Source organism: Cygnus atratus, chromosome 1, assembly GCF_013377495.2.
Source record: "Cygnus atratus isolate AKBS03 ecotype Queensland, Australia chromosome 1, CAtr_DNAZoo_HiC_assembly, whole genome shotgun sequence".
NCBI lineage: Eukaryota > Metazoa > Chordata > Aves > Anseriformes > Anatidae > Cygnus > Cygnus atratus.
Window position 1 is genome coordinate 177796178 of NC_066362.1, and position 21335 is coordinate 177817512.

The 21335-nt window shown below is 39.3% G+C and overlaps 1 protein-coding gene across 10 annotated transcripts in view; it reads right to left on the reverse strand.

Annotated features, from left to right (window-relative positions):
* The window catches only part of ENOX1 (ecto-NOX disulfide-thiol exchanger 1), a 366413-nt gene that overhangs the window by 285328 nt on the left and 59750 nt on the right, over window positions 1-21335 (reverse strand). For 6 of the 10 annotated variants that reach the window (XM_035553403.2, XM_050715826.1, XM_050715833.1 and 3 more), the window contains one exon: window positions 9422-9495. The gene's annotated coding sequence lies outside the window, so the exon portion shown is untranslated. Of the gene's footprint in view, window positions 1-2064; window positions 2143-2671; window positions 2755-6969; window positions 7249-9421; window positions 9496-21335 lie in introns of all 10 variants that reach the window. The other 4 variants (XM_050715842.1, XM_050715838.1, XM_050715834.1 and 1 more) reach the window with 3 other exon arrangements.

Consider the following 21335-nt stretch of genomic DNA (forward strand, 5'->3'; position numbering starts at 1 on the left):
TTGGAAGGAAGAGGCTCTTAACTCTTAAGAGTAAAGGCAAGCACAGACAACAAGGAAGAAGAACCAGAACATGGTTTGTAGACAGTCTACGGGGGAAGGAAAAAGCCATCCGAAAGAATCCTAGAGTTTCTTCACTGTTTGTTGAATCTTTGAGGATGAAGAGCAAAGAAAATGCTTTTTGAGAAAGGAATGATTTTACAATGAGAAGGAAGTTTCACAGAATTCCATGAGGTAAATGTGGAAACCAGAAACAAAATAAGTTAAATTAATGAGAGGAAAGAGAAGCTGCAGAAATATAGTGTCTCCACTGTTTTCTTTCCACATTCACAAAAAAAAAAAAAAAAGTAAAAAGTCACTTTTCCAGTCCAGATTAGCAGCCCTTGCACATCTCATATGGCATTTCACACTGTGCTAACATCCCTTTTGTCTTGGACCTCCAAATTGCCTAGTGTTGGTATTCAAGCTTTAGGGTAGAACGGGTCACTAAGGAGGACCATTTCTCTTCCAGTCCTTTTAAGACTTCTTGACCAGTGAACATCTGTCCTGCATGTTTGAAATCTTGTAAGGATTCATAATTGAGCTTTTAGTTTATGCCCTCTAGAACATTCAGGATTTAAGAAACTCAACCCATGGGCTGAAGAGTTTCTTTAAATAGACACTACTTACAAGCACGGTGAAGTGTACATACTTGCATGGGCAATAACCTCCTGCACCTTGTGGAAAGACAGTAGGAAGACAGTTTTTGGCCTAACATGACACAGTTCTGCACACCTGAACAGTCTATGAAGAGGCTACAGCACTGCTGTAAGGAAGCCTCCACCAAAGAGCAATCTAAGTATGGCAGATGGATGGATGGATGGATCCACATGGGCAACACCCAAACTAGAAGCAAGAAGTTCTCAACATTTTTTTCCCTTTCAGATTTTCAAAAGAATAACATAAAAATTAATGTCTGCTGAACTAGAGGCAAGGAGATTCACAAGAAAGATGATAATTTTCTATACTGAGGTTACAAACCAGACAGCAGTTTGTTTGCAGTGTAAGAAAGTTATACAATCATTTTGTCTATTTCTTGTACCAATACAAAGAAATGTAGTCTCTTCCAAGAGAATGTATTGCAGCACATCCCCTTGCTGATTTAGGATGGTAGTGTTTACCTTTCCTTACAAGCCATCTGAGAGACAATTGTATATTGTGTAAATACAGTGGGGACATGGATTAATTTCAAACCTATCACATAATCTGATGAGATTTCCCATGAGATCTCCTAACAGTTTGCAGCACTGTGAGCCATTATTTCCATATTTATTGGAAATAACGTCTGAGCCAAGGCAAGGCACAATATTCCCACTGAGAGCTGTCATGACAGGAATGGAATTAACTCTTGTTGCTGTATACATGGAGGGTCTTTTTGCCTTTATTAGCATGCACCCCAAATAATAACTAATTCCATGATGATACAGCATACCGTACAACAGTACCATGTGGGGCCTGCTAAATTTTGACCTACATTCTCTGCTACATATACTGAACAAAAGTCAGATTTCACCTGCATTTATATAAGGCTGATGCAACTCCATCATTTCCAGTGGACAAGCTCCTGGGTCTTGCCAATATGGCATCAGAATTGAAACTGTGATATGGCAAGTACTCAAAATCTTTTAAGATGGAATTTATTAAGGAGAAAGACCTTAGTCACAATGAACTTTAATACTTATTATCAGTTTAAAAGATGAGTAAGAAGAGGTTTGGATTTTTGTTTTGTTTTCTCGTTGTTTGTTTGTGTTTTGTTTTGTTTTTAATTCAGTCAGTCTTATTATGGAACTAGCTACCTATTTGAAGAGTTCTCCAGCTCTTTGGTGTTACCAGTTGTGGATAGATAGATTCCTTTGTGCTTCACGGTCCCAGTAGCCATACTGATGTCTCTGGCTGTATGGAAGACTCAACTACATTACAATAATTTTTAGATTCCCAAGCCATTTTCCTGCAAACTTTTACCCAACATTTCTGGCTTATTTTTTGTAAGTAAACTTTCTTCATTTTTAGTTGACCTGTTTCTTTTACCTGATTCATTCAAGGATGCTTGTAACGCTGCAATTTGTCACCACGGAAACAACTGTTCGGTCAGTACAGCTGATGTCACTGAACAAATCAAATAAGAAAATCATGAAAATCATTAAAAGAAAAGAAAGAGAAAAAAATACTTCTAAACAAATGCAGTAATAATTTGGAACAACCAGGAAAGAAATTCAATTGAATGTGATGACTTAATTTCAGTTTTCAAAATTGCAGCTTTCTAAAAAAAAAAAACTTTTTATGTTTCTCTGTGGGTGGCAGTGACTGAGTAAAATCCAGTAAAACGGGTTCTAGCAAGCCTATATCATAACCAGCGCTGCATCTCACAATGAGATTGTTGCAGCTCCAACATCCCTGCCAACATTTTCATGGGAAGCTGAGGCACGGCAGACTTCTCTCTAAGGGCATACAGAGATCTGCCTTGTCCACTTAATTAGCCACTTAACTATTCCATCCAAAAAGGCTGAACATGCAGCTGTCTGCAAATAAGCCTGCCATTGCCCAGCAGCTTTAAATATTATATATCTTTATCTAGCTCCATTTTCCTGACAGAAATAACCCTAGGCCCAAAATCTCTTCAGCTGTTTTTCCCTACCCATGTCGATGCTACAGTGATGTCTCTTTTATGGGTCAATGTTGATTTTCATCCAGGTTTCTGTAAAGCTTTGGGGGAAAAACCTTAGAAAAGGAAAGACAGATGCTATGTCATAATCCAGGGCAGACTTTCGGAGATTTACCTATAAGCCAAATATAAATGCAGGATAGCCTCATTGCTATTTAAATAATATATTTAAGTATTTAGCAAGAATGTAGATAAACCCATTCAAGATTCTGGCTAATTTACAAATTTCTTACATATTTCTTATAGCTACTGGTAACACGCACCTAAAAATGCCTTCATAAGGTGATTCTAACTATAGAAATAATAATAAATCACATTTATCATAAAAGTGTCTTAAAGCTTTATAATTTTGTCACATTTTGCACGAAAAATAACCTCAAATTTATTTCTTAAATAATATAATTGATGCTGATTTAGGAGCTGCCATTTCCATCACTATCATACATGAAATCTCTGGGGGATTAAACTTTAGGAGACACTCTCACAAAAATGAAGCGCCTCCCTTATAGCTTTACTAATTAAATGTAATTAATTTACTACTGCCCTGAAATGGCAAGTATTAAAAAAAATAATAAAATCCTCAAGTGTTTTTGCTTTACATGGGATAAATGCTACAATCATTCTTTCCTTTTAGGGAAAACGCAGAGGAAATACTATTAGGTGATAGTGGAGTTCTTCGCAGCAGGTCGATTGAGATTGTCAGGATTCATTAGCGTGTGTGTGACTGGTAAATAATTGAGTTAATTTTAGGTTGAGTGACATATTTAGAAAACTATGAATCACCTTATTTTGTGAATTTAATCAACCTTTGCTCTTCCCCAGATAGTTCAGCATACATCTGCAATATTAACTCGAGCTTACTCTTCACTGTGCACCTCTGACAAATACCAATGGTCTGCAAACTTTCAAAATCATCACCTGCTTTAAATGCTGGCCTCAAGCAAGGAGTTCAACATAATAAAGCATCACAATTACAAAGAAAACAAGAAATGAAAAAAAAAAAAAAAGAAGAAACCTGAGGAAAAATCTCTCTTTAACTGAAGTTTTAGCAAGGTTTATGTCAAGATCTCAATTTGCTTTGTCTCTAAGAACAAAAATAACTCAAGTCCCCTATATACCAATGTAGAAAGAATATTTCTCTAGAAACTTTCAGAAAAAATAGCTCCTGTTTGAAAAATTCGGTCAACTCTACAATGCTTCTTTCCACTGACACTCTGTTAGCCCAACCAAACCACATTAGAAAAGCAAAAATTGCACTGCATGAGGATCTTCCAGCCTTGGCTTCTGAAAAAAAAGGCTGTTTTCACAGGCTGGAAACACCTTTCTCAAAGTTTTGATTTATTTGGAATCAAGTCACAATTCCTAGCTAATGTGAGTGAGCTATTCATTTATTTTTCATTGGATGCCTTCTGACCTCTTAGCCCGAAGTTTCTTTTCATTTCTAAAACACATTCTATTAGCACTAGATTTGATATTGAAAATGACAACATTTAGGTAAAACAGTGAGCTTTTCTATGTAAAATTTACACTGTGAAGATATGTGCTTGCAAAAACGGTAATTACTCTTCAGATTAATATTTTGAATATGAAAACAAATTACTTGTGGATTACTGGCAGCTACAGCTTGGGTGCTGACACTTAACTGTTTGTTATTAATAAGCAAAGCAATTAATGTAATTATAAATATGGAAAAGAAAAATACCAACACTATTTACATTAGTTAGTTACTAGGAGGTAAAATACTTTGTCAGCTGTAATACAATACAAATTGCTGCAAAGCATTTAATACAATCATAACATGCATATATTCAAAGCACTACAGTTTATATTCTAGGTCTGTCCTCCTGGGATCAATTTATGATACTCTGTGCTGGGTATCTTGTCTTCACAAAACCACGTTACTTAGCTCCTATGTTGCTACATTTGGCTACCACGCACTTTATGTATGTGTACGATTACAGACCCAATCATTGCATAATGAAGAGCGATGCACATCGCTGGGATACACAGGGACACGAAGCAGGATGCTGATGAGCATCCATATAGAAAGCACAACACACGAGTGTGCACCTCTCTCCGAATTCTGAAACATTTTCCTCAAGCAAGCACAGTAAAAGAGGCATAACAGAATCAATACCAGATCGTATCCACTTCATTGCATTGGTTTCTTGAGCGTTCATATTAAAAAAAAAAAATCTTTCACTTGGACATTTACCATCCTCACACCTGCATGGCACATAGTGACATGCAGCATCTCTGTATTGGAGGTCTAAAGAAGCAGTTCCTATAGGTGACAGCCACTTAGGCGGGCACTATAAGGCAGGCGCTCACATCCTAAGCAGAACGCCCAAAGTCATTAAGCCATATAAGCAGAAAGACTTGCCTTCATTTTCCTTCATTTTCTGGCATTTGGTATTAAAATCTGTGTTTAGAAGTACTGGTATTATAAATGGTAGCCCAGATGAAACAAGACAATTTCAAAGCTCCTTACTACTGCTTTAATTTTTAAGTCTGACAGTTGTGTAACACGTTAGTGACATCCTCAATTAATAACACTGCGTGTTACTTGGTAACATATGGCATGTTTAGCAACGTGACTCAGCGCCAATTGTTCCAGCGAATCCAAAGACGACTTTTCTTCCAGATTCCCATGTACCAAAGTGTCGTGCTTGTAATCACCTATTGTAAACACACATTTTCCAGTGCTGCAAAGGGAGACAAACAGCTGCAATGCCAAGGTAATTCAGAAAAGGTAAATGTTTTAACGTGGATCTTCTTTGCATAACTTTGATAAATAGATGGTACAACGTAGCGGAGACACACAGTACTAAATACAGGGCACTGCCTAGATGGGGAAGCACAGGGCAAATTAAAAATGAACACAGATCTGCTAAAAGTTGACACCTTCTCTAACCAAACCAAATTGCTGCTGCCCAGGGATACTGGCTGATGCAGTCTTGCTTTGTTTCCCAGCTGCTCCATGAAGCTGATCCAAAGCCCACTGAAGGCAATGAAGCCTCAAGTAAGAACAAGAATGAACAAAACATTTGTATGTATCTCTTCTGGCCTAGGGCTGGCTGGGGGCTGATACAACCCCAGGTTTTTGATGGAGCAGCCTCCATGCTGCTTTAACTCTCCCCCCTGCATGCCTGGATTTAACACACTGGTTACAGCCTGATGTTTTATCCATATTCCCATCCCTCCTCTGAACTGTGCTCCCTTGTTCAAATACTCGAGCACAGAGCTGTTTGAAGAAACAGTCCTTCAAATCTGTCACTGTCCACTGAAGCTCACAAACTTTCTGATTAGAAAAACAAATGGGAGGAGCAAGGTCACCCCAGACCTTCAGAGGATCCCCATGGGTGATACACACCTGCAAGACTATCAGCCACCTTCCTTCAGCCGTGAGGCTATGCAACACCTGGTCAAGGAATGGGTGACCCAGGTGGAAGGTCGGGTACCTGCAGGGGACATCCTGGGAGCCAGTGGACATAAGTACGAGGGGAGGTAGGGTACAGCCTGGTAGGTGACCACTGCCACTGTTAAGTGACAGCAGTGCCTGAGCAGCAGTGCCAAAGGGCCACGGCTCCCCGTGCTCTGTGCCCTGCCACCTGAAGGAATGGGACACAAGCCTTCTGGCTGATCTTCCTGGCTTCTTGCCTGTTTGCCAAAATTTAACATTAGTTCCCGTGTTTAATGTTTCAGATTTGTGTGTAGTCAAAAAATAAGTCAGCGTGCCAGTTATTTCTCCAAGGTTTCAGAACACAAACTTTGCAGCTCTTCTGTTGTTTTGCATAGGCTGCCACAGATGGAAGACAGATATCTGTCCGCCAACGTTTAAAAAGGACCAGATTTTTTTGTTTAGAGTTTTTCACTGTTTAGCACTCCCAGTCGCACAATCAGCTAGACCAATCCTTCCCTCCGTAAAAAGCGCATACATGAATGAACACGAGATACCTTTGTCTGTGCAGGATTCACACGCATAAAGACATCTGCAGAGCACTGGGACTGCCTTGACAGTTAGTTTTGGAAGGAAATGGGTCAACAACTTCTAACCTGGCTTGGAAAGCTCTAAAATTAATGTAACTTTCTGCCAAAAGGGAAAGGAAACTGAAAGGGAAGGAAAACAGTTGCCTAGTAGCCATTTCAGCTAGCATCAGACAGGAAGATTTGTTATTTCCAAGTCTTTTCAACTGAAATATCTGCGTTGGTGCACCCTCTTGCTAAATCAGCCGTGCTCCTTTCCCAGCTGGCTGACGATTTAGACTGACCTCACATTCTCCAGCTTCCTTCTGCAGCAGTTACAGTCGTTCTCTGCCATCATACCTCATCCTCCACCTTTGAAAAGTTTTCACACCCTTCAGGCTCATCACGACAGCCCTGCGAGCATAAGCTGAAGCCAACTTGACACAACAGATTCAGTTTTTCTCTCCGAGGCACACATATGTCACAAAGATTGCAGTTCATCACCTACGCTTCTCAAATGTTGCTGAGCACGCTCGAGTGGGATAGAACTTGCAAACAGGACAGCACTGATGCTTCTTTTTTAACTTAAAAAAAAAAAAGAAAAAAAAATGGCTAATGTAAGTCTGTTTGAAGTTCACAATTCATGCTCTATGAACTGTCTCATGCTGTGTCCAAAAGCTGCACAGAAAAAATTGTCACTGGAATCCCGTGCACGGCCCTGGGAATGAGGCTCTTCTTCTGCCCCAACATCTCCTGAGCTTGAATACTTCAGGGCTTACAGATTTCTTCCCTAGTCATTAGGGTGGTGTCATTGGGTGGTGCCTGAATGCCTGTGTGCACACAGGCAGAAGTTTCCAGGAGCAACGGAAAGTAAACTATGCCACAGAAGTCACACAGTGCTTACTGATTTCTTCCTTGCACATGATGTCTTGGGAAAACTTGAGGGAGAAAATGAATGCTGACAACTGACAGGCATCGGGCAGTGTCTTGAGGAAAGCAGGGAAACATGATTCCCCACGGACAAGGGCACCGGTGGAGGGAGGGGAGAGGAGAGATGGCTGCTTCGCTCCCAGACAGGGATTAGAAGTCGCAGGTGAACCAAGGCCACCTGCCCTACTAATAGTTGCAGCTTCCTGCTCAAAATAAGGAGCAAGTTCACACATTTGTTCTCCACTTGGGTTCAGGCATAAGCTGCAACACAGATGTTCACAGGGCACAAAGGGGACACCCAGCAGAGCTGGCTGCAAAAGAAAATTTACAAGAATGACAGCAAGTTTCCTTTTACAGCAGACTCTCTAGAGAGGCAGTAAAAGGCAGTAAAAAGGAAGCTCATTCTGCTATGATTTTTTCTTAAGCTCCTCCTTGTGTAAGATCCCACTGCTGCCAATCTCCAGAGACTGAAAATGAATTAAAAAGCGGAGGAAAAAGCAAAAACCATGGGAAAGCAAAATAAAGGAGCAAAAGAGAAAACAAAGCAGAACAAATGGGACAAATGCATCACAAAGAGGGCATAGAGGAAAAAAGAGATAAATAAAGGCACATCACTAGATTTGAGAAATATTAAAGAAACAGTGGTAAGATCTGCACACATGTTGAAAACACCATTAGACATAGGATCCTCTAACATGCCTCAACACAGGCCTGAACATCCAGGAGATCCAGTAGCAGGACAATTATACTTTAAGTGATCCAGGCAAACGCCTGACCCCAGGCATAAAATGGAGACAGTGGTTCTCCAGCTTCTGTCAGGCATCTTGGGACTTACAGATGAAGCACTCAATGAAAATACTCAATGAAAATACTTTGCATTCCATTTCTTAGAGAACATGTAACTTCTTTTGAAAACCAATCTTTTGGGTCCTCTACACAAAAATCTAATTATGAATTTTATTCTATAAGAACAATTCAACCTCTCCCCCATTATAAATCTCTTAAAATTTTCTCATACAGATCAAATTCAGTTCAGTTGTTACATCCATACATTTGAGAACCCTTTTCCTCTTTAGAGCTGAGATGAAAAAAATGTCTCGTTTTGTAAATTCTTTAGAAAGAATAAAAACCTTCTATATCTTCTCTTGTTTCCCCCTCTCCATTACTAGAAGTTTAGCAGCATTTCGAGCATCATAAAGTGTGACCTGAGTTTTAAAAAAGAAATCACCTAAAAATTGCTTCGTTATATGCAAGAATGTACTTCTGAAATTGCCTGAATATTTTCTGTAAATGTTCCAAGTAAGATACTAGCTTCACTGAAATACTTGAGAAAATTTTCTGGAACTCCAGCATGCCCGAGTTTTTTACCTTTATAGACCTTTTCTTCAAGCACTTCTTCACATTCATACCTTAACTACCTTAAGCAGTTGCAAGGAAAATCAAAGGAAACACAGACAAAAAGCCAGTTAAAGCACAATCTTAAGTACGGGAGGATCAAGAGTAGAGCTACTTCTTCCAACTCGCTTTATGTTCAGAACTTGTTAGTTGCTCATAGAGACTCACTTTTTCCTCCAGTTAGAAGTTAAATTTGTAAGTTTGGCTACACATTTCTCCCTGAGTAACAGTAAGCATCAAACACTTCCCAGTTTCTGCCATACAAATACCATGATATTGAAAATTCAGCCTCCAAAGATCCATCATATTCTCCCATTCATGGCAGCTGAGATTTATCAAGAGCTTTAAGAAGTTCAGCATTAAACTGTCAACAAAACTCACATATACTCCAAATCATCCAACAAAAAATATGAATGTATCCATTACACATACCAATTTATTGCAGATATTCTCCAACTTTCAAGAAGCATATAATCAATAATTGCTTCAAGTTCAGAATCCAAGATCTGAAAAGGAGATAATATATACAAGTCACTAAATGTATACAGCTTAAGGCTACAAAAGAAAAGAAAAAAATATCATTGTATTTGGAAATTTGTTCTTCTACAGTAGTGCATCACATGAGCCATTCTGGGTGATAGAACTGATGGTATGATAATTTAAAGATTATTAAATTTAACATATATAATAGTATATAGATTCTTAGACAACTTCTGCATATGAGTTCAAAATTAGTACAAAACTCTGAAAACACATTAAATTTCCAAATGCACTTTTACTACAACTATCTATAATGAAAGAACAAAAACAATATATTCAATATGCAAAAATGACAGTAGCATAGCAGAAAATAAAAATGTATTAGGAAAGCACAAACATCCACATATACATTTATGCAATATTCTACCTTTAATTTGCAGCAAGATTGTGGCACAAACAGGGAAACCACATGAAAAAAAATCAAGGACATCATTATGTGCATTATCTCTTTGTCCAAAAATGCTGAATAGGGCAGTTCTGCTACAAATGTGAAATTCTAGATGCACATTTTTGTAAGCATATGTGTAACACCTAGTCACAATTAGTCCTGGAGTATCTGTAATTTTTCCTGGTGATTCTTGCACATTGACATAGAGCATAATGCGTTTGATAAAGCTAACGTGCGGAAAAAAAAAAAAAAAAAAAGCTGAAGAAGATGTACTGGAAGAAAGAAACAGGCTCGGCAGACCAAGAAAAGATGCAGAGGAGGAAAAAAAAAAAAAAAGAGGAAAAGAATTTCATTTGTCCAAATACACTTGGTCTGATCTTTGTTCTGGACAGTGATTTCTGAGATGACAACATCAGCTTCAACACCATGAGTAGATGGTGCACTGAGTATTTCTACTGCACCATTGTTATCATTGAATTCTGCAGCAGGAAAAACTCTTTCACACAGTGCTGTCAAATAGCCACATCCCTAAAAAGAATTAGATTGCACATTAGAAAAAGTCTTGCCTCTTTCCTTTCCCCACATTTTTTCCTGAGCTTTAGCCTGCAGCTGCACCACTGGTACCCACCACATGATTCCCAGCGTAGGCAAAGTGAATCACCCCAGCAGAGTTAGATGAATCAGTAACAGAACAGCCTATACCCACTACGCATCAATGGTCACCTGGCTGGGAGCACCTATGTGCTCCAGCTGCATAGCAGGCATTTTCTTCTCTAAAGGTTCAACCCACCAAAGGAGTCCTAGACTCCCTCTTTTCCCTCCTGTGAGCTGGTAATTTTCAAGCAGAGAGACAAAATGTAAATATCAGCATGGATAATTATTTCACTGCTCATTTTTTTGCAAGATAATCAGACATAAAGATATGGCTGTCTCTGAGAAGCAGAAGCAGTAGAAATTTTCATCCAGCAACTGCATGAAAGATCCTGCCAATTCTTTTTACAAAGGCAACAGTTCACTGATTCGTAGCTGCTGCCTACTTTCATGTGTAAGAACAACTACAGAAATCCTTCATTGGTTTTCTCTACATATTTTCAGGCAATCTCTATAAACATGACAATAGTGAGGATTATTTATTCTATACGCTACATTGCCATTCCTGCTGTTGATGTCAACTGTGGAGAAGCCAGGCACAGCAGCTCAGGCTCCATCACAGGGAGGCACGAGTAACGCCACTACTTCTCTGCCCTTTACAATTTCTATTCAATTCCCCCAAAGAGATTTTCCTCAGCAGAGGAATCAAAAAGAGAATGCCATTAAAGTTAAATGTGTAAATCAGCCAAATATCACCTCCAAAAGCAGTGGGAACTATTTACTAGGTAATACCAATAAGAAGCAACTGCAAGATCAGAGAGTAGCCAAAGTTTACCCTTTATTCTCTACAGAAACATCTGCTTTTCTGCATTTCCTTCTCCATCAATTAGCCTTGTAGCATTTTTCCCACATAAATTTATTCCCTACAGTTTTCCCCTCTTATTTATCCCTCTCATCTCTTACCCACTTTTATGGCTGCATGATTTATCCTCGCTTGCAATGTTCTGCAGTTGACTGTAAGCACTCAAGCTACCACACCTGAGCAGGAGTTACCACTCATCATTAGGCACCTAAATGCACAGATTCCAGGCTGCAAACATCTTAGGCTGAGTAATCTTCATGATAGGCAGTAGATTCCAAGGGCTGAACTATGAAGACAAACCCAACTTTTCTTGTAAAGGTAACCTTCAAAACACAAGTCACGTGTAAAAATCTCCTAACATGATAATGCATGAAACAACATTATTCAAAGACGGGTCTCAAGGGATTGTTGACCTGAAAATTTCTTGTATCACATTTATAGAGGAGCAGTATGAATTATTGCATGGCTGAGACAGGTCTGTTGCAACCAACGTTACATGTGAGTATACGCACACAAATTGCTGTGCATAACATTAGCAGCTTTTATTTTAGAAGTGACCACCCATTTGACTGTTCCAAAAAATCTCAGAGGGTTGTTAAAAGATGCCAAGGAAACTTTTCTCTTCTAGCACACTTTCTAACTTTAATAACACCAGCTGTCATTTTTGCAAACACATCGTGCCCTCCACAGTTATCCCATATTCTGCAAACACCAAAAAAGCCCCAAACCCTCCCACAGTTATTAACATCTGCTTCATTGCTTCATTTACTGATACTGACAAACTGAAGGACAAAGGCATGATTTAACAGATTGTTCTGTGCAAAGAAACAATGCAGTTCACAAAAGGATTCATCAAATGCCCCTGTCAGAAAGCCTTACAAAGTACAGCTTAATGAACGTATGCAAATTGCTGTAATATATAAAATGTCTGCTACCACTTCAACAAGTAATGTGCTTATGAAATCTATAGAGAATGGTAAGATAGATCAATCTAATTTGTCTTTGAAATAAAGTGATTTGGTTTTCTCAAGATAATTTCCATCTCTTTTTTTTTAATGTCTTGTGGCATGACAACAATACATTACATACAATGAACCACCACCACTTTAGACCCTAGAAAATGTGACTATTCAATAGAAAAAGCACCAGACAAACTGGAAGCACACTGGTACACTTCAATATTTTCCTTTGATGTTTTGACACACAGGAACATCTAAAAAAAATGTCATTTCCAAGCCTTGCTGCATTTAAACAACCCCTATTTTTTGGAGTTGCTTGATGCAAGGTTGAAGCCTGAATTAAGCCAGGCCAAAATTTACAGTATGCAAAACTGCTCAGATCTGAGGGAACATCCGAAAACAACGTCCATGCAGGATGATCACTGCTGTTGCTGTTTTCAACATTATTGATCTCGAGATCAGATAATTTTCTTTTCATCAAGATAGGGAAAATGGCTTCTGAGCTAAAATAATTTTTGATGGAGAGAAAAAAAAAAAGAAAAACAACCACAACAACAGCAAACATTCTAAGGCTTTTTTTCTCCTGAAAACTAAAAGTCCTTTTTACCAAGTTACTTTTTCAAAAAAGACAGTTTCACTGTTTTATCAAAGAAGCTGAAAACCACAATTAAACCCACCCTTTAGGAATTTAAGAAATAAATAGAACTTCTCTAAATATTTACATTGAAGAAAATACGTGGAAAAGAACATGGCATAGTGATCTCACCAAAAACCATGCAGAATTTCTGGATCTTGATTTTACTATTTAGGCCTAGGAAGGTGTGGAAGAGACGGTGCATCACACGGCACTGTGATCTACCATGAGATTCTCCTTTAAAGACCTTTTTTTTCTCTGCAAACATCTGTCAGAAGGAGCCTAGGTACAGGTAATGGTGCCTTGGGGCTGCAGTGGACTAAATCACGGGTTTTGCACTCTTTTCTTTTCTTTGTAGAGGCACTATTCACCCTTTGCAAAAAGTACTCAGAGCATCATGTGTACTAACATAAAACTGATTCCTCTTCAGAGCCAACTGAAAATTAAGCAAAACTATGAATGTTTATTATTTTATCCCAGATGGTCTGTCTACTTATTTGCATCTAAATGAGTCTATATAGGTGAGCTGGGAGGCAAAGAGGAGGAAGAAAGGGTGATTTTTTTTTGTTATTTTTTCTTTAATTTTTAATTTTTGACCACCTTTTTACACTTTCAGAAGCCCCAGTCATCCAAAGGCTACAAATACAGAACACAAATTATCTGGCCTCTTCATCTTCCTTTCAGTCTCATTTCTCTGGAGTCTGTGATGGAAAAGGTCCAGGACACAGTTTGCCAGTTCTTTTACATGCTATTTATTAAACCCAAAATTTTCCAGCTGGAAGGTGTCCATCACATTCTATGGAATTCAAGTTTTCATAGGAAATAAAAAGAACTCTAGTGCTGGGACTGCAAAAGGAAAACAAACAAACACTCTCTAAGTAACACTTCACTGGGTGTTCCTTTGTTAATTTACACTAGGACAAAAGTCCATGATGTGAGTATGGTGAGAATGTTCCCTAGTTATCTTACAAGGAGAATTTTCCCCTGCCCAAAACAACTGTCCAATAAATAAACAGTTTCAACTCTTACATCATTCATTATGTCTATCACATTACTGTATAATTACTATTACTATTGAAGAGAGACTCAAGTTTTGCTCACTGCCTGAGGCAAAATGACTAAATTGGACAGCACTCTGTGCAGGATTTTTAAATCTCTGAATCACAGAACAGCAGTTACTGCATTAAGAATTAAGCAAGCTGTAACTCAAGGGTCTAGGTTGAAACACAATGCCAGAAATGTGTTGTGATCTCCTTTTAGAGGCATTAACTTGTAAAATGCCTTCCAGTTTGTTACACTGAATATTCAGTATATATCAGATACTATGGAAAAGGTTTTTATTTCTATGCAAAAATGTATACACTAGAGTGACTATGTGTAATACTTTTTTAAGAATTTGGTTTGTATCTGATAATTAAGGGGTGATATCCTTAATTTCTATCAGTTTCAGATGCCAGGTAGCTACATTTAACATAGCAGACTTTAGCATACTTTACATTTAACATAGCAGACTTTAACATAGCAGTATTAAAATTTGCAAGATGGTGGGTGGTGGGTTCTCTGGCTTCCCTTCACATTCAGCCAAAGACTGTAATCTGGGAATAAATGGACATGCCAAGCCTTCCTTTATTATACCTCATTTTCTAAAATTACTCTTTCAGATTCCATCATTACCATCCCTATTTTAAATTTGTTCTTTTTAACATAAATCTACAAGTACAGAAAAATGTCTCCTCTTTTGACAGTACATTGAGGCCAGCAGGTTCACAGTTGGTACAGTTAATAAAGGCAAATTAAGGAAGCTCTATCTCACATCTCCTCTCTCATCTCTTGAACCCATATGAAATTGTACTAATCACCCTAAGTAAAATTAAATATTTTAACTTTTCCCTGGAAGAGGAGGAAAAGATTATTCTTGCGAGTCGATCTTCTTACAGCTCCCCTAAGGTGCAGCATCTAATAGACATCTAATAGAAAGTGGGGGGGGGTGGAAAGAGCCTCCTGTAGAGACTTCTGTTTCAGTCTAAAAAAACTGCTTCAATAAAGTATATTAACTTGTACACCATCATTGACAAAATTACAGTCACACCGTGTGCAATGGAGTGTGCTACACAATAATGCAATAAAACATTTTTTTTCACCTATTACTTCAGGCTTTTTATCCATTGGCAACATCAGCGTTTAAAGTCTGAGTTCCCTGCTCTAACAGAACAGGTGAGAAGCGGAGTCAATCAGTGTCCTCCCAGTTCCACATCCCTAGCCATTAACAGACTCCTGCCACCCATCACAATGAAGGTATTCACCCATCGCTGTTACGGGCAAGGTAACTATACTGGACAGCAGCTTTATCAATAGCAGCAAATGGTTCTGGGACTATCCTACACTGACAGTGAAGTAGATTAGTAGAAATTGAAATCCTTTCTTTGATTATCTCCTTGGCAAGCTAGGACAAACCAATGTTCCTTGTTGAAAAAGAAAAATGAGTTTAAAAAGAATGCAGATCCTTCTCAGCTCAAAGAGAGCTAATTCCAAAGGGATGAAAATGTCCTTTTTGCGTGAATGGGTTCTCCAAGCGACCTGTGTGAGAAAAGTGAGAAAGCTGCACTAGTCTGTCTCAAAAGCAGCATCCAAGGTGCTCAGATTCCCAACGTGAAATATTTTGGTGAAAAAAAAAAATAAAAAAAAAAGGCAACAAAATGCTGAGCAACTTTACTGTGGCAGGCCCTTCTAAAGGGAAGCGGGCACAACAGGCAGGCAACATGACCACTGCTTTGGGTTGGGCAGTGCAAGGCCTAAGCTCCCCTGCTGCATCCCTATAGAGGACCTGAGATAAGCAGACATGCTGCCATCACAGTGGTACGGAGCTTGGAATAGAAACTTGCTATGGAAATACATTGGGGTTTTGGTCTGTTTGTTTGTTTCTCTTTTAAGAGTACGGCAGATGCACTAAGCTGCACTATTTCAGACTAGTGAAAGACTGGGTAAGCAATTCAATGCTTTAGATGCAACAGATCTCAAACTCAACCCATCTTTAACTACAGTGAAAAGTACTAAGAAAGCCCTGCTCAAATAATCACAATGCATGCAAAATGGGGGGTCCAGGAAGTTGAATATAGATCACATTTTTCAGGACTAGGGCCTATAAGAACTACATGGGTAAGTTTTGCATGTCCGTGACATTCAGTTATCTTGGAAATTCTTTAAATAACAGCCAGCATCACAGTATCTGAAGATTATGATACCAGATAGCTGCATATAAGAGGAACCATTCAGTACTAGCCACCAGTGAAGTTCCTGCTCAGAAATCAAAGGTGGGTCAACAAATCCATATGAGAAACATCGTGTCCTCTTTGAAAGGAGGACCATCATGTCCTCCTTGAAATAGACAGCCATTGTAACAGCAGTCAGCTATAATTCAAAGGTGTTTGCTCACATTATTTTTAGTGTTACAGAAAAGAAAGGCCAACTTTCCCCCTGGTCTCAGAAGCAAGCACAAAATCTGAAACTGTGAAGGGGAGCAGGATCAAGAAATTAGAGAGGAGTCTAAGAAACCTTTCTAAGTAGTAAGCCATGTCTTCTGCTAAAAGTGGAGGACAGGTACCAACACGTTATCCTCTGAAAAATCAGAAATAATGAGGAATAGCTCATAAGGGTTATCAGCAGACAGGCTAGTGGCAGAATGAATTCACCACAGCAATGATACAACAGTATTAGGATAGCAGAGCAATTCTAAGCAAAGGTAGCTAAAAATACTACCCCTGCCCAACACACACTCCTCCAAGACCTTCTTATCTTCAGTATAGTGATGTTTCAAAGTTAAATGTCCCAACAGACAATTCCATACTCTGTCTGCTGGCATCAAGATGAAGCATGGTGTGCTGTGGTGGGCTTGTAGTCTCTGAGGGTTGCATGTCTGTATGAATGATGAAGATAGCTGCATTTTTTTCCAGTTACTGTGAATTAAGAGCAGAACCCTGCTGCCTGGCAGGTTTTCATCATGGGCTTCAGCTGGGAAAAGTCTGGGTATGGTGCCTGGGCTGCAGTATTGAAGAAATACACAAATCTGAGGGACAAAAAGGGGTCTTGTCTAGTTTCCCGATCTTGCTTTGTCCAGTAGGGCCACACAGCATCTGTTCCACAGAGACACACACAAACCACACAATCTCTTCCTAATACCAACAAGAAAAGACCAAAACAAAACATCTCAAATGCTTTTTTTGTTTGTTTGTTTGTTTTTTGGGGGGAGCAGCTGATATCCCTAACTCCAAGGGTCTGGCAACAGCAAGGAATTTTGCACACTGACCTCTCAAAATGAGTCTTCCTGGCATCTGTTAGCCAAGTATTCTGGTTTTCTACTTTACTGTTAGCAAATTATTTTGTTTTTCTACTCAAATAGTGTGTCTGGAGTTTATTCCAGTACTTCACCTCTTGGGATGTTTGAAAAATTTCTTTTAATTTTCAGTCTAAATTCATTCAGGACTAATTAATAAACATATTAACTTCTGCTGATATTATCCTTCAATTTCAACAGCTCTCCTCCCTCTCTGGTGTTTGCCCTCCAAATGTATTTAGAAAAAAGTTTCCTCCTGGATATTATATACAAATTACAGGGAAAGGAGGCTTAGCACATTTTGCCATAAAGTCTGACAGAAGGGAACCATCCACTGGGAAAACATATTTAATTTATTTTTTAACTAATGAACAAAACACATACGCTGATTTCTTTTTCTATGAGCTCCATTACAAGCTAGGAATGATTATACCTGCATGGAGAGCAAGCTATAACCTATGGCTAGCCAAAAGGCAAAACTGCATCCGAGCAGTCAACCGCCTAGGGCTGCACTTTAAATGCAGTTAGGGTTCTGAGCACTAGCACTGAGCTGTCAGTAGAGGACAAATATATAATAGGGGAGAGGAGAACAGCAGGCATCTGTCATCCAACAGCCATCTTACTAGATGACATGGAAAGTGAAAGATATTGGCCATAGCCTTCCTCCGGCCCAGAGAGACTTGAAAACCAAAGAATCTGGCACGCAGACCTCCTACTCTCTAGGTAAATGCTGCACTTACTTCATGTCTATGCAAAAGGCAGTTTCAACCATCCCCCAGTTTTTCAGTGTAACCACCATACTTCTCTGTTGACTTCAGTGTCATTCAAATGTGTCAGGAACAGTCTCAGCACACCCACCAGGCCTCGCTGAGTACTAAAGCACCCCACTGCTGTCTCCAAGCCACGGTGGCATTGCCACAGAGAGCACCAGGACTTCTCTCTTCTTGAACTGTGATGTCTGAACATGCAGAGACCCAACCTTTAAATACCTAAGGAAGTCTGTGGTCCAGGACAGAGGGACTGATCAATGTAAGTCAGGTGGCCCTCCAGCACAGTTGCCCTGTATTGATCTCCACAACTTCAGCACCAAGGGGGAAAATTTGTCTCGCTGACTGCAGATGTCAATATGTGAGCTCATCACCTTGGGCTACCCTTAATTGAAAGAGAGTAATAGGTACCTCGAGGGCTCAATTCTTCTCATCATAACATGGATAACTACAATAGCTCACATGAATTACACCCAACTCTAGGGTCCGATGGTTTTAAAAGGAATCTAGGGAGAGTAGCTTTGATGTAGGCACTCACACTAGATAACTCAAGGTAGTTTGGACAAATCTTACTGATGAAGCCTGCAGCAAGAGAGCTGGCATTCAGACAAATCACTGATCTGAAGTCACAAACAGGGGTTCAAAGGATGGGTTTTCAATAACACCATGATCTAATCTGTAAGTCTTTATTCAGCCCAGCCTTTTCTTGTTGAATTTTAAATAGAAGAATTTGAGATTTGGCTCAATGATAGCAGCAATAAAAGTCATCATTAATCTAGGAAGACTGATTTATTAGAAAATATTAAAATAACTAAATATGTATAGCTTGTCTAAAGCCATGACTGAAAGAGAAATATGATAATTATCTACAAGCTCTGGAACGATGCACACACTAAGGATTTTTTTCATAGGGATTTTCAGGAAACTATAGCTAAGAGTAATGTGATTATACCGAGCAAAGTAACATTTAGGCTGACAGGAAAAAAAAAATCCTAATAATGAAGTGTATTCTATTGCAGAATAATCTTCCAAAGGAAATTGGCTGAAGTCCAATCACATCTAAAGCCAACTGGACAGAGATCCACAGAGAACAGTCCTGCATTAGCTGCAAGATGGACTAGATGACTCAACAGCACTTTTTCATTTTTAAATTCCTATCATTCCACTGTACAAAATAATCCAATAAGCCAAAGTGAGAGGGAAATAGGCTTAGCAACAACTGCACAGCCGTCTCTTCTCCAAGGTCTGTATAGTGCAATCAGTGTGTCTTGCAAGAGGGAAGGACTGTCTGTACGTGGTCAGAGTACCGTGTTAATTTGGTGTTACAAAGTCTTATGCTTTCTGTCCCCTTTTCCTTCTTGCTCCACTCCCTAACAAAATGACATTACAAGGAAAATCGACCCTGTGTTATAAATGTATCAATCATGATTTTTGCTGCACGAGTTACTCATAATTTGTTTAAGCCTTCTTGATCTCAGATGCCAATTGGTGTTAAACAAAACACACAAAAAAAATAGCCTGTAGGCACATATTTCCACCAAAATAATTTTGCCACATATTGATCTACAAGGAATAGGGTAACAGTGTTTTCTTAAAGTTTTCATACTCATTTTTATGGCCATCCAACAGTTTAGTTTTGAAGAGGTTTTGACATTTATAGCTAAAAAATCTTTCTGAGCGTATGTGTTAATATACCCTCTGTTGTCTGTTACACTGCAGGAATAAATAACAGAAGTCTTCCTAAAGGATGACTATTCAATTCAATTTTGAATTTGGTTTCCCTCATCGGGGAATATTAGACAGTCCTAACAATATATATATATAAATATTTTCTGAAGAAAGTGCTTTCAAGTGTAACACTAGCTTCCTACAATCCATTGCAATTCCACTTTTCCCACAGCAGTCTCACTCTGTAATGCAGACCAAATCTCTTCAACCCACTTCATGGAGTGGCCTGAGATTTCGGGGCATGTATATAGGATGTGTAGCTAGGAATGTCTTTTCTTAAAAGGATTTTTAAAAAAACATCCTCTGAAGAATAGATCTGCATGACATAGCTTGTTGCTTTTTTTTTTCTGTTTAGTTTATTTGTTGTTGTTGTTGTTTTGTTTTCCCTGAAGTGCTCAATTAAGCATACAACAGCACAGACAGGATTTCTGTTTTTCTAAAGAAGGAATATTAATGGAAACTTGTCCACAAAAGCCAACAGTGATCAAAAGCTCATAGCTAATACCCCTGGTTCCGAATTATTCACCTAATTTCTCCCTGATTTTTTTCCCATCTCCAATGAACTTTCCTAATTAGAACCCACCTTCTTTCCTACTTTCTTTCCATTGTCAAAGAAGTTAAAAAAAAACAGTGTTAGAATTTTACTGTACATCATTCTTTTAATTGCTTATACATCTGAGATTTTTCCTTCTCTCTTGTCTTAAGATAATAAGAGACGTAAAACATGAATTACCCTTAACCGATACAGCTGCTAATTCCCATTACTGGCAATAGAGCTGAGGCAATAAAATGGCAGCTGTGTCCCTGCAGTCTACCTGCACGTGAAACTGAGCTTGCCTTAGTAAAAGTGACTCACCACTTTTAATTGGTCTGAAGATATGCCAAGAGAAAAACTGACTGCCACATGATAGTTCAAAGGGTTTGGATACATACTGCTGCAGGATGGTGTTCAAAGAGCAGTCAGAGATGCCATCTGTGGTGGTTTTACCGTGCTAGAATCAGCTGAACTCCACTACAACCACTCTCTCACACACCCTCATCAAAGGAAAAAGGGGAGAAAATGCTACGGAAAGAGCTCAAGGGTTGAGATAAGGACAGGGAGATCACTCAATAATTATCATGATGGGCAAAACAGACTCAGAGTAGGGAGATTAATATAATTTATTGCCTATTACTAACAAGCTAGAGCAGTGAGAAATGAAAAAAACAAACTAAAAACACCTTCCCCCCATCCACCCTCTTCTATGTCTTCCCCTTGAGCGGTACAGGAGAATGGGGAACGAGGGCTGAGGTCAGTCCCTGACGCTTCGTCTCCGCCACTCCTTCAGGGTCACTCTCTGCCCCTGGGCTGCCCACAGGCAGCAGCTCTTCAAGAACTGCTCCAGCATGGGTCCATACCACAGGGTCCATCCCCCAGGAGCAAACTGCTCCAGCACGGGTCCCCCACGGGCGGCAGCCTCCCCCGGACCCTCTGCTCCTGTGTGGGCTCCTCTCCATGGGCTGCAGCTCCGGCCCGGGGCCTGCTCCTGCGGGGGCTCTCCATGAGC